The 14,586-nt window shown below is 42.1% G+C and overlaps 1 protein-coding gene across 3 annotated transcripts in view; it reads left to right on the top strand.

Annotated features, from left to right (window-relative positions):
• The first annotated feature begins 824 nt into the window (after window positions 1–824).
• Window positions 825–14,586, top strand: part of EPHB6 (EPH receptor B6) — an 85,615-nt gene continuing 71,853 nt past the window's right edge. For 2 of the 3 annotated variants that reach the window (XR_007630879.1, XR_007630878.1), the window contains exon 1: window positions 1,035–1,404. The gene's annotated coding sequence lies outside the window, so the exon portion shown is untranslated. Of the gene's footprint in view, window positions 933–1,034; window positions 1,405–14,586 lie in introns of those variants that run through there. The other variant, XM_050332095.1, reaches the window with a different exon arrangement.

Here is a 14,586-nt window from a genome sequence, read left to right as displayed (position 1 = left end):
GCAACCTGTTCCAGTGTGCAGTCACCTGCCCAGCAAAGTTCTTCATCATGTTCAGGAGCAAGTTCCTGTGCATCAGTTTCTGCTTGTTGCCTCATGTCCTATTGCTTGGCACCACTGAGAAGAGCCTCGCTTCTTCCTCTTGATACCCTCCCTGCAGATCCTTATAGACATTGATAAGGTCCCCTCTCAGACAACTCTTCTAGATGCTAAACAGGCCCATCTTCCTCAGCCTTTCCTCTGCTGGACTCACACCAGGAGCCCCACATCTCCCTCGTTTTGAGGAGCCCAAAATTGGACAAAGCACTCCAGATGTGCCTCATTAGGGCTAAGTAGAGGGAGAACATTTGGAGGTAGAACTCAAGTAAGCACTAACTTGAGGTGGGGTTGCCGCGAACAGTAGGAGACACTACATAGTAACATGAATTTCAACAGTGTCAAGAGAGACTGGTCAAGGACCAGTCCTGTATGGCCAATCTGTGTCCCTCCTGACCTGAACCTGACAGTGGCAGGGGCGAGGTCCGGGGCTTGGGCAGGGGCTGGGGCAGGAGCAATTGCAGCCACGCTCGGGATCCCCAGGAGGGCGCCCGGCCGCAACCTTGAAGCTGCGGCGAGGGAAGACCCAGTTGGAAAACCCCCCTCTGGAAGAGACTGGGTGGGGGGAGTGGGAGGGGGCCCGAGCAGCACAGCCCGGGATCGCGAAGAGAACCCGGTGCCGCCCAGGGGTCCGCCCAGCAGAGCGGCTGCGAGGGGCGGGCGGCGGAGGGGAGGCTGCCTGAGGCGGCGGGGGACGGGGGACCCGGCGGGGCTGTGCGGGAGAGAGGATGGCGATGGCCGCGGAAGTGACAGGAGTGCCTGGAGCCGCCCCGGAGCGCGGGGTCTCGCAGCGCCCCCACCCCCCTTTGCCGTCACTGGGCCTCTGCGAAGGAAAGCAGGTCGGGGGGGCGGAGAGAGAATGGAGGAGGGGCACGGCGAGGAGGGGAGGGAGGCAGGGGGAAGAGAAAGCGAGAGAGAGAGAGAGAGAGAGGAACCCGGAGAAAGGGACAAGGCAGATCCTGGGAAGCGAGAGGAAAAGAGACTCCTGCAGGAGAGGGATCCTGGGCGGGGAGAAACCGTTCCTGGAGAAGGGCCTGGAGAGTAGCGAAAGGATCGGGACTGCTCGCGAGCATCCGACTTGTTGAAAGGCATCGACCGAGAGCCAGAGGCTGTGCACGGGGCCAGGGGACAAAGCGGCAGAGCTGGCGCTGGCCCGTCGGGATGGTGCAACTCGCGCGATGAAAAATGGTCTTTGTCCAACTTTTCTGATGCCGGGAGGCCGGTCGGCGCGGCTCTAACGGGAAGGGCTGCTGCGAAAACTGCTCGAGTAATGTGGGAAGTGGAAGGGGTGTTGCTGGAGTCCTGCACAAGGTACCGTGGCGGGCGATCGGGCCGGCAGGGACGGGCATTGTGAGCCCGACCGGAGCGCTCCCAGGGAGCGGGGCCGTGGTCGTGGGTACCCTCCGGTCTCTGCCATCCGAGGGAGGGGCAGACACAGAACAAACGAGTACTACTTCGAAAGGGATTAAAACTCCTCGGGTTATGTGGGGTTTTTCCTCTTCTCCTGGTGTCTTCTGTTCTAAGGCTGCGTTACTGGGACCCTCCCCCAAGCGCACCTCTAATGTCAGGTGCCGTCTGTGGGCACGGAGAGGACAGATGTGGGGAATCGCGTCGTCTTCTCCGCTCACGGAAATTACTATCACACACAGACACGTTCCACAGATGCTCGGTGCGTTTGGTGTGCTCCCATGCCCGTTGTTTCCCTCTGTCTTTAGCTCTCTGAAGAGCCATAGGGAATTGCTGCCTTTGAAGTCTCTGAAGTAGGGGTGGATGGATGCTGGTGTAGGTTCCCGATTCTCATGGAACGATACGAGGAAGGCTGCGTGGCCTTGTGTGTGGGTAGGGTTGTTCAGCGTTCTTTTGGGGGACAGATGGCTGTATGAGTGCTTGTGGCAGAGAAAAACCATGTTAACCTATTTTTCAAGGAGATGATGCAAGTTACTACTACTCAAGCTAAATAAATCTGTGAATGTGGGAGGGGCTGTTGTAATGGGTAATTTTAAATTTGCGTTTTGTGGATCTACTGAGATGATTTCACTTATTCTGAAGCGTCTCTTGCTATTACACTCACTCAGTTGGGAGGAAGGGTGAATATCACCTGCCTCTCCTACAAGTTCTAAAAGTCAGAGAATAAAGATGTGGAAGCAAATCTCCCAGGGGTCATCCTTCACTATCAGTGTACCAAGTTATGCAGTTTCATGAGGAATGAGAGTGAGAGGGCAAATGGGAACAACAAAGTCAAGAAGAGTTGCTTCCACCAGATACCTCTGATGCAGAGACACATCTGCAGCTTCAGCTGGGGTGGAGTGAGGCTCCCTTTTTCCTTGTTATATAGGTTCTAATCAGAAGCATGGAACTGAATGTGGTTGCACTTCTTGTGTAGTCACAGCTGATCCACCTGCCCTAAGCCATTATTACAAGATTTACTGACTATTTTTCGTTATTTCTTTATTTCCAGTTTGAAATAATTCCAGTGGTGAGGTTCCTTTGGGAGAAGGAAAGGAAAAGATAATCCACAATTTAATAATCCTTTTCCATTGATGTTACCCCATCTCAGTGCTGAAAAAAAATACTATCTGTTTCTCTCTAGAACTTCATTCCATAAATTCAACACCTTGCCACTACTTCAGTTTATTTTACTAGTGTTTTGTCAGGCTTCAGTTAACTGCATGTAATTGCATGCTTTCCTTTCCTTTACTGCCTCTTTCATGTATGTTGTCTTAGCCTAAATATTTTTCTCCTGTCTTTTGAGTTCCCTCCTGTTTGGCTTTCTTGCACTTACACTGAGCTGCTCGGAATTGTTTACGTGTCCAGGTATTTTGATACTTGGAAAGCCCATTACTGTGGGATGCTGGAGATTGTATGAACTGGGATTGTATCTCTCTCTAATTTAACTACAGAAACCCTGCAGAAAGGCATGTCTTCTTTCATTGTTCTGAGGTTCTCAGCTCTTCCAAGCTGTTGTGGCAAGAACAGCTTGGGTTATAGAGACTTTTTGGAAAGGGTTGGGGGAGCAAAGCCTCCTATCTTTTTCTTTACCCAAGGCTGTTACTCTCTTTGCCTTCTGTATTTTACTTTCAGGCTGACCAATGGTACAGTGTAAATCCATTTTTGGGGGAAGGCAGCTGGTGGGTCCAAGGAGGCAGCTGCTTATTCTCCAGCATGCTCCCATAGGCTTCCAGCAGATGTGTCTGACAAGGGAGCTGATCCCTCAGTCCATTGAGAATTGTCTTCTTTATGCCTGTACAAACTCACATCCCTCTTTGTGCCCAGGTGCAGATGTCTTCCCCTTCTCCCCTTTGATATTGCATGTGCCATGTGCAGAGAATCATGTAAGAGATAAGTATAATTTTGCACTCCTTGTCTTGTGTGCCTCCATTAAGATAAAATGGTTTTGTGGTCAACTCTCCTTCCCTGGATACCTGCACTGTTACAAAATTTATGCATGCTTTTCCTCTGGCTTCAGGAATGCTCCCCTTTACAGATCTGCTCACCCTAAAACCTTCTTTCCTTGTGTTTCATGCATTATCCCTCAACAGTGCAGAGGTTATCCTAAAGTCCCTACAGATGACTGCAAAATACTTTTGGAGCACATTTAAGGTTGCAAAGTTTATTTTTAATTCTCATTTCTGTGGCCATATTGCACATGTTTACTGCACACACAAACGGTAGAATATGGAAGAAGTACAAACTGGTGTGTATGGTCAAGCTAGAGCTTTATAGTGTGGTTTAACCACCAAAAGAAAAGGTCAGTATCTCCCAAAAAGGGTGCTATTGTGAAAATGTGTTTATTTAGAATATTCCAGATTGGCTGTTCTTGGTTATAAACATGTAATTTTATTATTTTTTTTTTCAAAAAGCTAAAGACTCATGTCTGTGAAAAGTTGATTAAAACTCTGTGGGGAAACTGACGAGCCTCCTGTAAATATTGTCAATATTTTGTCATTTTTTTCCTTAAACCTGCTTTAATATTATATTAGTGTTATATCTTACTGTTTAAAAAAATAAAAAGTTTATGTTTTGTTAGCAAGTTTTGTATCATCTTAAAACAATAGAGATAAAGTACTTCTTCCAGCTACCGACTCCACACTTTCAGTGGTTTTCCAACCCTTTGCAACCTTAATAATTTAGCTTCTGTGTGTTGAGTCTTGGGCTGAGCATGACTTGGGCCGAACATTCCTCTTCTCCCCGTATTTGCTCTCTTTGGCAACCATGCAGTGTCATGGACTTCTGGGGTGTGCACAAGTTTAACATTGTTATTCTGTAAATAATTCTGTAGAGGTTGTACAGTAGTAAACTAGCTCTCTGTCTCCAGTGCTGCTGACTGTGTTGTGTAAACAGACCCCCAAAAGGATAAAAACTCCTTAATTACTCATTTCAGCCACGGCACTCTAACATGTGACCAGCAGATCTGAGTAAGAAAATTCCATTTCATGTTGTCACTCTTCTCACCTTTGATTTATACAAGGAGCTTCAAACTTAACAAAGAAGAACTACACTAGGACCTTGTTCTCAGAGGCATGTTGTGCTTTCAAGAAATATTCCTCTGCCACAAGCAACAGAATTTTTTTTAAGTGTAGCATTATCACGTTATATTTTAAAAAAATAAAATTAAAAGGTGTGTTCTTTATGGAGGTACTGACCCACTGAAGGCACTGTATTGCCTCTTAAAAAGTCACTACAGAGCAGGCTGATGCTTCTGTCACAGAATTCCCATTTGAAGATTGTTCTTGAGACCACTTCTGAAAAAAGCTCTTCTAGTCACTGGTTTCAATTTTCCATGCCTCCAGAGGCCTCTGTGCATTCTGTTGCTCAGGCTTGCTTGTCAAGAAAATTTTTGTTCAAACGTTTCACATGCACACACCCCCACTCCCATATGCACGTGTGCGTGCGCATGCTCGTGTGTGCACACAGCAATGGGTAAAGAGGAGAAAAAAGAGTGCTGTCCTGGGAAGAGAGAAGATGCTGGATACTATAAGAACACAGCCTTTCCAGTTTGAACACTTTAGCCTTACGTATAAAGGCTGAGTCCTTAAGGTCTTGATTCACCTTTGGATGGAAATTCTCGCCAGCCCAGATCTGCATATTGAAACATATATGACTTCATTTTCAGAGAGCCTTTTTTTTTTTTCTGTCTGCTCAAGCTTGCCAAGTAAATGATTCCTCTGCTGATTCTGCAGTTTCCAAGTGCAGTTTTTTGCTCTGTGCCATGTCTCTGGAAAATATCCAATGTGTCTAAATCATGTAATTAAACCCTAGAAGCTAGAGACGGAGGACTACTGACTCTTTGTAACATTTCTGTTTTAGCATGCTGATGTTTCTTCAAGTTACTGTAAAGCTTTCAAAGCTCCCTAAATGACCTGATCTCTCTCCCACTTACTGCAAAACACTCACATGATATGAATCTGTTTGGCCCAGCTGACCACTTCAGAGGCAGTGTGTAGGATACAGACGCCTGCGTGGAGGCCTTTAGCATCAGGCTTACCACAGGTTCTCTCAGATCCTGAGGATGTCTACAAATGGAAGCACAGCTCCTTGGCAGAACTCTCTTATCTTCCTAACTATTCTTTAAGAAGAGAGTGGGATGTCACAAGAGGGACAGTATTGTGGAGATTTCTGGGCAGGTTTTGAATAATTTCAATTTGGAAATTCAAATTGGACTGTTTATAAAACTTTTTGACTTTCCAAATGTAAAGTTTCACCCACAGCTAGGATCAATTTGATTACAGCACGCAGAATCTGGAATGCTTTCTGCAGCAGGAAGATGTTTGAAATTATTCCTCCTTGGGTTTGAGCCAGGAAGAAGCTGCTGGAAGCACAGCTGGATTGGGGTGTTTGCCTGCAGTTGTCTCCCAGATGGTCTCTGCCCTTGCTAATGTCAGTAGGCTTTCAGCTGGTGCCAGCAGCAAGAGAATGTGAATATGTACTGACATTTTCGCTTTTCAGTGAGTTTGCTAATCCCGTTTGGTGCATGAGTTCTTCATAAGGGGGCTAGCATATCAGCACTTACCACGGCCATCACTATGGATTCAGGAGTGGAAGAGTTCTGTTGAGGAATGTTCATTTTATTACAAGTGCAGGGAGGATCTTAGTGGTCTTCTCCTCTTCCAGTATCTAGGCATGTTAGAAATACATAAAGGAGCAGTACAAGACAATTTGAGAACAAATTCTGGTGACTTGAGTGTAAGCCAGCGGTCTCTTAAACACTTGACAGAGGGAATTTTCTTAGTTTTCATGTGCCTTGGTGGTGTGTTCTGCTGGGACACGTATGTGGAGTCAGGTGCTGAAGAGTAATTAGTTTTCATTTTGAGCTTTACTGTAACTACCTTTTTGCTCAGGGCTCCAGGCTGAGCACCAGAAACACATTTAGTGAAGTAATGTAAGGGGAATGATGCATGATTTGTGCTCCTTGTTTTAGTCGAAAGTCCTCTTGACTCTGACTGGAAGTATTGTGTTGACAGTTGCGTGTTTCTCATGGATAATTTTACCAGTCTGGAATTAGAAGGGACTCTGGGTGGTCTCAGGAAGCTGCAGGTTCTTGCAAGCACTAAGCACAACTTTGGGTAGAAGACGGAGGGCCATGAAGGGAGGGCCGTCCCAGAGGAGGCCAAAAAGAAGTCTGGAGCACTTCTTCCAGAAGACAGACTGAGAGAGCTCAGATTGTTAAGACTGGAGAAGAGAAGGCTCTGGAGAGACATTTTTGTGGCATTCCAGTACCTAAAAGGGATACAAGGGAGCTGGAGAGGGACTTCTGACCAGGACATGTAAGGCTTTAAACTGAAGGAGGGTAGGTTTGGGTTAGATATTAGGGATAAATTCTTTCCTCAGAGAGTGGTGAGGCACTGAAACAGCTTGCCCGGAGAAGCTGTGAATGCCCCATCCCTGGAAGTGTTCAAGGCTAGGCTGGATGGGGCTTTGAGCAACCTGGTCCAGTGGAAGGTGTCCCTGACCATGGGAGGGATGTTGGAACTAGATGATCTTTAAGGTCTCTTCCAACCCAAACCATGATTCTATGATTCTATGAAATCAAATTAGTAAATAAATAACTGTTGACTGAAGAGAATAACAAAATTGTTTCGTGAGTAGATTCTTTTGATTATACCTAATGAATTACACCCAGAAGAGTGTGTGTGATGACACAGTGTAAAGATTAAAAATAAAAATGTTCAATTCTTTAAAAGAATTAAACTAAACCAAGTCTTATTCTGTCTGATAAATTAACACCTACTGGACAACCCTTTCTGAAATAGTCATAATAGGCTTCCTGGTTTGTTGTACCTGTCTTGCTTTTCTTAACTGGTGGTCTATACCAGCCCACTGTGTCTAACAATGTTATAAAGAGTTGGAAGGGGGAACTTGCCCTAAAACCTCAGCAAGGTATTTTAAAATGGTGATGATTCTTTTGAAAACAACTATGTTCCCCACCCCCCAGATTATAGCAGGTCAGCCTGGGGTTTTCTACTGTATTTTCTCTTTTTCTTTTGTGTCTTTAAACCTGTGGTGTTAAAATTGGACAATCCCCGATGTAAATGCATATATTTTATTTGTATTTGGTTGTGTCAACTTCTCTGTCACAGTGCTGATGAGCTGGGAGCTCAGTGAAGAGCAACAGAAGTGATTAGGAGACTCTATGGAATTTTTAAATCTATTAAAAAAAACTAGTTTAATGATGACTGAAAACATGCTGCTCTGGAGTACTTATAGTACCTGGGAGACTATTGATGGGATCCTAAACAACGTAGCCAAAGTAAAAGGACTGGCTCAAATTGCCCAAAGTAGATAATGTTGGGATCAGTACTATGGTATGTTTTCTTCCAGGAAAGGTCCAAGTAGATTGTAGAAAGTCATGGAAGTCCTATTGGTAATGTCATTTTAAAAAATAACTAGGAAAGCTTAAAGAAATATACAGACAAAAATCCTACAGTTGACTGGGGCTGTAGGCCAGATGTTGTCTAAATAAAGATGTCTGCCCCACTCTTTTCATTTCTATTATTACCGTCTCACCAGCAAGTGGGGGAGGGACTGCCTTCTTGACAGAAAATGTATCTTGGATCTGCTGTGTTACAACCAAGACTGGTTGGTGTCCAAGAAAAGGAAGTGGTGTATTGTACTCGCTCCATTTTAAATGTAATCCTTTGGTTTTGAGGTTGGACGTGGTTGTAACAAGAGCAATGAGCCCCAGCATCCACACTGAAGTATAAATAAGCCTTTGAGACACAGAGAAGGCAGGATGAACTCTGAGATTTATGTGTTACTGCTTTCATCTCTGTCACGAAAAGTAATACAAACATGCATTAGAAAGAGATGCTATGAGCCTGAAATATCTTTCTACTATAACCTGCTTGGCCTTCCCATTTCCTCTTAAGACTATTTCTGTTCTGCTGAAGTATTAGTGGCACATAATGTTCCCATTTCCTGAGGGTGGAAACATCGAACTGGAAATGCAGGATGGAGGAGGAGGGAAAGACCTGAGAATGAAGTTGGCTGCTCTTCAGGCTCTGCCAGTGGCAAGTTCAAATTTTTGGTGGGGCTCTAACCTGCTTTTGCTACACATAGGCTCCTTGATGCTTCACTGAACTCAGGTAATTGTTCCAAACAGTCATTCCTGTTCAGGTCATCTCTTGCTTGTTTGCAACCTTGATCTCACTTCTTTTCTTCAAATTACCATTTCTGCTTTGTTTCTGTCTCAATTGTCTTGTAGACAAGAGCCAATTTTGGGCAACACAATTTCAAAAACCAAAGTGAGAGCCTGGTCCAAGCGTTGAACCAGCATGAATCATTGTTGACAAAATTTAAAAGAAACTTAGTGTTAAAGACCAAGTGAGATGTTTCTGAAGTTCAACAGGACCCTTATAATGTCTGTTCTTGTTGCTCAGTTCCTTTTAATAATGACACCATGTTAACATGAGGAGAAGCGACTGAGCATTATGGATTTGGAGACTGGAACTGAAGAGAACAAAACTGAAGAAACCATCTATTTTCTCAAAGTTTTTCCAAAATAATTTTTAAGTCTCATAGTCTCTTTCTCTGTGTTCTTACTGTGCCATGAGAGATTGCTGCCAAGGTACCTCCCTAGCTGCTTGTTACTGCACAGTTCAGTAATGCCTCCTGCAAAAATACTTGTAGACAGACCACAGTTAGTGTTGGTGTACAGCTCTGGGGAATATGACCAGGGCAGTGTAGGATTATTTTGTACTGTTTTAGTGCCTAATGGGAACAGGAGACTCAAACTAATAGTAGAACAGAGAAAATTCCCGTCTAGGCAAACCATGGTCATATAGAGATGAAAACTGTGTGGTAGAACTCTTCTCTGAACCATTTTCTCTCTCCTTCACAGCTTCCTAGTTTTGTGCATGCATTTCCACATCAAACGCTCTAATTTATGTGTTGGAGCTAGGGCTTGTGTATTGTATAGCCTGTTGGTGCAGTTAGTAAAACGTAAGGGAATCAACTTGACTGAAGATAGTTGTTTATTCCCACTTCCATTCAGGGAATATGTGTTACAGGCCTCTGTTAGGGCAACCTTATGAACTCAAAACCTGGCATTTGCAATTTTGTGAGAGGTATAACTGAATGGAGGCTACCTGGTAAACAACTGCATGCAGCGGGGCTGGAGGAGGAGGTTTGGACAACAAGGTAAAGGCAGTTCACAAGTCAGTAAAGTGATTATGCTTGAATGCTTTTCTGCCTTGTTGTTTTACAAAGAAGCAGTCTTGCTTCTCTTAAGAGGAATAAAAACAATGATGAGAAATAATGCTAGTAATTAAATAGTTTTAAAAGTAGCCTCTATCTGCAAATGCACGAAGCCAACAATTTGTGAACCAAGCTCTATGACAGCCCAAGGCTGTGAAACTGATTAAAATGGAAAAAGGTAGTTTTAATTAACCCTTAAATTATGAAGCACATTCTCTGAAAACCCAAGTTGCCTCATTGAAGCCAGAAAGGAGGTTAATAAAAAGACCTGCACTTAAATTAAGATGCTTTAATATTATTAGTTCTTTCTGTAATCTGTTTTGAAATGACAGTTTCTCTCATGGAATGAAAGGCAATTTCAAAATGCTGGGAATTCCCATGGAAGAGGAACATTATCTTTGAACTGGCTGTCAGTGCTGCCACTATCTCCCCACACACAACATAGCCTTGGATACTGTGAATACAAATAGCTTTTGCTAAATTTTTCTTACTGTAAAACCCTCATGAAGGCAAAAGCAAAATCAGAGAAAGATGAGAACAGTAAACATATTTTTACAAAAAATGAAGATTCTTTACTGCAGCTGAAGAAAATATAAATTCTTACTAAAGGACTTTGCAAGCTGGTCCATAAAGAACAGTTTAAGAAAAGTATTTTTGGTTTGGGTTTTCTTCCCCTTCATTGTGTTTTTTGACTGTCTGTGCATAGATACTGGTTCATATATTTCTAGACATGCCATGTAAGGCTGCATTCTTAATTTAAAATGGGAAACAGCATTAGTATAAAACATCCCTTTTCTTAAGCTTATCCATATCTTAGTTTTGCAAGCCATATCTTACTTTTCCCCCTGCTCAACCCTTCAGGCCCATGATTTCTCTTCCAGCATTCTGACAGTGCCTTTAAGGCTCTTTTGCAGCTCTGTGTTTGGTTCGTCTGTGCAGATTTGCAGATGCAATTGCAGACTTGTTCAGCAAATGTCAAGGTTATTTGTCTGATTTGTGGCGTTGCTTGTCTGGCCATTGCAAACACTGTGCTTGAGTTCTTTATCACTCTCCATCCATCTGCAATCAGAACTTGGTATATAATAACTTTAATTTCACTTGAAAAAGAAGCACTATCAGCATTGCTGTGTAGATGAGAACATGATTTTAGGGACATGCTCTTTACGTCACTGTCATGGTTTAACCCCAGCTGGCAACTAAGTAGTACACAGCTGCTCACTTGTCCCCCACCCCCTAGGGCGATGGGGAAGAGAACTGGAAAAAGGTAAAAAACATGGATTGAGATAAGAACATTAAGAACAGTTTAATAATTAGAATAAAATAATAACAATAATAATGGTGATGATGTCAATGATGAAGAAGAGGAGAGGGAGAGAGAGGCAAAAAAGCCAAGAAAAAGAAGTGATGCAGGATATGCTCACCACCCACTGACCAATGCCCAGCCTGTCCCTGAGTAGCGATCAGTGGCTCCCAGCCAACTCCCCGCTGTTTATACACTGAACATGACGTTCCATGGTGTGGAATATCCCTTTGGCCGGTTCATGTCAGTTGTCCTAGCCATGCTCCTTCCCAGTTTCTTGTGCATCTCTTCGCTGGCAGAGCATGGGAAATTGAAAAGTTCTTGATTTAGAATAAGCTCTACTTAGCAACAACTAAAACATCTGTGTTATTAACAGTATTCTCATACTGAATCCAAAACACAGCTCTGTGCCAGCTACTAAGAAGAAATTTAACTCTGTCCCAGCTGAAATCAGGACAGTCACACATCCTTTGTTTAAAAAGTGTTTGTGAAAGTTTCATTTCCTTTCCCTTTTTAATGCCAAAATAGTATGCATCTTTTTCCTTGTTTTTTTCAAACTTACTCTGTCATAAAATTCTGTGAAACTTGAAGTGTTTGTTTAGTTATTGCCAGTTGTACCAGAGAAGGAAATATCACTTTTCAAAGGATTTTTACTACCACAGATTATTTTCACCTAGAAGTTAATAATGTGATGATCTTCAGAGATACTTGAGTCTAGTAACATAATCATAAAATCCTGTGCTTAGAATTTTGGAAATGCAACATTTTACACAGTACTTGAGAAAGGTTTGCTGCTGTGCCCTTGAACTTGTGAATTGCATATTTTTTTTATCTCTGAAGCCTTATGTCTTCCTTCTTCCTTTTGTACAAAGGTAAGTCATACTTGACATTGAAAACATCATGTTTATTTCCACATAGATAAAAGTGCATTGCAAGAATCTATGCACAGTTGTACTGAGAAAAGTATCCTGAGAAATTAGAGTAAAATTGATGACAGCTCAGTGAAACTATACCCGGTAGGTACAGTTGTCATCTTCTTTTTCAATCAAAGAAGAGAAATGTGATGGACAGCTGCTAATTCTTTTTCTCTCTCTTCTTTGTGCAGTCTCCTTTATTTACTGTATGGAAATAAAAGGGGAGTGATTTCTATATCACTTCAATTCCTGTTATTTTTAGGAGAGTTTCTGTCAGGCAAGTGATGGATAACAAACACAACAATGAATTTCCTGATGTATTTTATTCATTAATGTTATTAATATTCTAGAGTTGGAATTTTGTTTCCAGGTGTTAGTGTTAGAAACTTGAGCATAATGACCAGTGTTTCTTTGAAAAGTACACAAATCTATATAAATTGTCAATGAAGTGAAATCTTGTGAGCTGAGAAGAGATTTTATTCAGGAACTGAGTTGTACTTAATATACGTGTAATTTAAGTACCTAATAGATAGAAGGAAGATTCTGTATCTTTAATTTGAATATTTTTTCTAATTGCTATAGTTTCAAGAGATCAGTGTCCATCTTGGTTGGGCATAGCAGAAATGTAATGTGAAGGCATTGAGAGAGTCTATGGAAACACAGGGCAGCTGTGAATGAATTTTGGTTAGGAAGAAAGGCTAGAGTCACAAGCAATGCCTGCTTGAGCCAATTCCAGCCAAGTATGTGTTGTGGCAGAGAAGAGAGATTTAAGGGAAAGCATGGTAGTTATCTAAAGAAATGCTAATGTGGCCACCTGTGTGAGTTGGAAGGCAGCACGAGGGCTCAGAACCTCCCCAGATACCTTTAGGCTGCACCTAGGGAGTCATGTGGAGGGAGCTGCTCAGCTGTCCATAGCTCCCTTTTTTTAATTAGTGCCGATCTTAGTTACCTGCTGAAGATGATTCAGCTCAGTCCACTGACTGTAGAGGTCATTTGAGTGATTATGCTTCTAATTTGGGCTCTGTATTTGAGCCTCAGGGGTTTAATAAAAATTCATTAAAATAAGCATCTCTTACTTCCCTTTAAGAGGGAACTTTCGCTATGGAAGTTCTTAATTTGGATCCCACTGGGAAATGTATAATCAGAGCATGGAAGATCAGCTTGAAGACTCCTGGCGTTTCCATGGTAAACAAGGAAATAAATGCCTTTCTTTGGAGAACATTCAAAATTAACCTTTGGATTGTCATTGTAAACTTAAGGAATCCCAAAAGACACAGGTCTATTTAGATAATCTGTAGGAAGCAAATGATCAAGCCAGCTACAGGAAATATTTTATGAAGTATGCTGTTGAAGAAGAATTCCTTTAAGCTTAGTTATATATTTCACCTTGAGCCTTTCTCTAAAAATTAAATTAATAAACTGAACAAACCATAAAAAACCCACAGGGCTTTGTTACAAATTCCACTCTCCTCTCTGGTACTTTTAAAGTATGTTGGAGTAATTAAAAATAATCTCAAATGGTAACATAAGATAAAAGGATATACAGCAACTATCAAGATGATTTATTTATTTAATTGAACATTTCTCTGTGCTGCTATATGTGTCCCAGTGATAGATTTTTTGAAGAAAACACATTAACTTCATAATATTAAAGCCCAGAGCAATAAATTATGTGTTGCTCTCCCCCCATTCACTTCCTGTTTGGGGTGTAGAAAGATTTCTATGAATAGCAGTTATTGTAATTATTGTCTAAGGAAGAAGGTAGGCAGTATTATGTAATGCTCAAAGTGTTGGACAGGCGTTGAATGACAGCTTTTCACAACAGCATTGTGAGATTTAGCCTTATGAGATGCATGACCATAGCTGCAAGGGCATCTCAGTGGCAAAGGAGCAGTTATAGTGGGAGAACACTGGGGACAACAAAGGAGGAGGGAAAGCCTCTTCCTTGATGTATGAATACTATCGTGGTTCCCTGTTTATCATGAATGAGAAGTATTAATTCCACTTTTTGTTCGCTGACTAAATGTGATGAATCAGTGTGCAGCACAAATTAATTGGAATAGTAGTTTATTGACTCTCCCAGATGTTGTGCTCATTTATCTTCTTAATGCTTCTTACTCAGAGATAATATTAAGCTGATATGAGTCACAATGCAAAATGTGCAAGAGGAGGAAAGACTGTGCTTGCAAAGGTACAGCATTTTCTGCCCTGAAGTATTTTTGAGGTGCATTTATATTGCATCTAGATCCTTTGTGTGAAGAAGGATAGAAAAATATGGGGGAAATATGTGGAATCAAGTGTGGCAGAGGGAAGTTGTACCCATATAATGATTTCTACTGTGAGATAAGCCTAGAAGAGTCAGTTAACAATGAATGAGGAAGAAGCATTGTTCAATGGGAGGAAACAAGATGATTTGGAAAAGATCTTGAGACAGTTAAGAAGAATTGAAAGCTTAAAAAAAAATTGGCATTGTTACTATTTCAACTTCTATTAGTAGAACAATTTTAGATACATAAAATTACTTTGTTGCACAAGGATAGATACCTTTCTAAATCTGCTGCAAGTTCAAAACAGGGATTGGATAAA

The sequence above is a fragment of the Myiozetetes cayanensis genome, unplaced genomic scaffold (genome assembly GCF_022539395.1).
Source record: "Myiozetetes cayanensis isolate MyiCay16 unplaced genomic scaffold, myiCay2020 scf5-8, whole genome shotgun sequence".
NCBI classification, from domain to species: domain Eukaryota; kingdom Metazoa; phylum Chordata; class Aves; order Passeriformes; family Tyrannidae; genus Myiozetetes; species Myiozetetes cayanensis.
The sequence above is the reverse complement of the archived record's forward strand: the minus strand, read 5'-3'. Positions and strand labels throughout refer to the sequence as shown.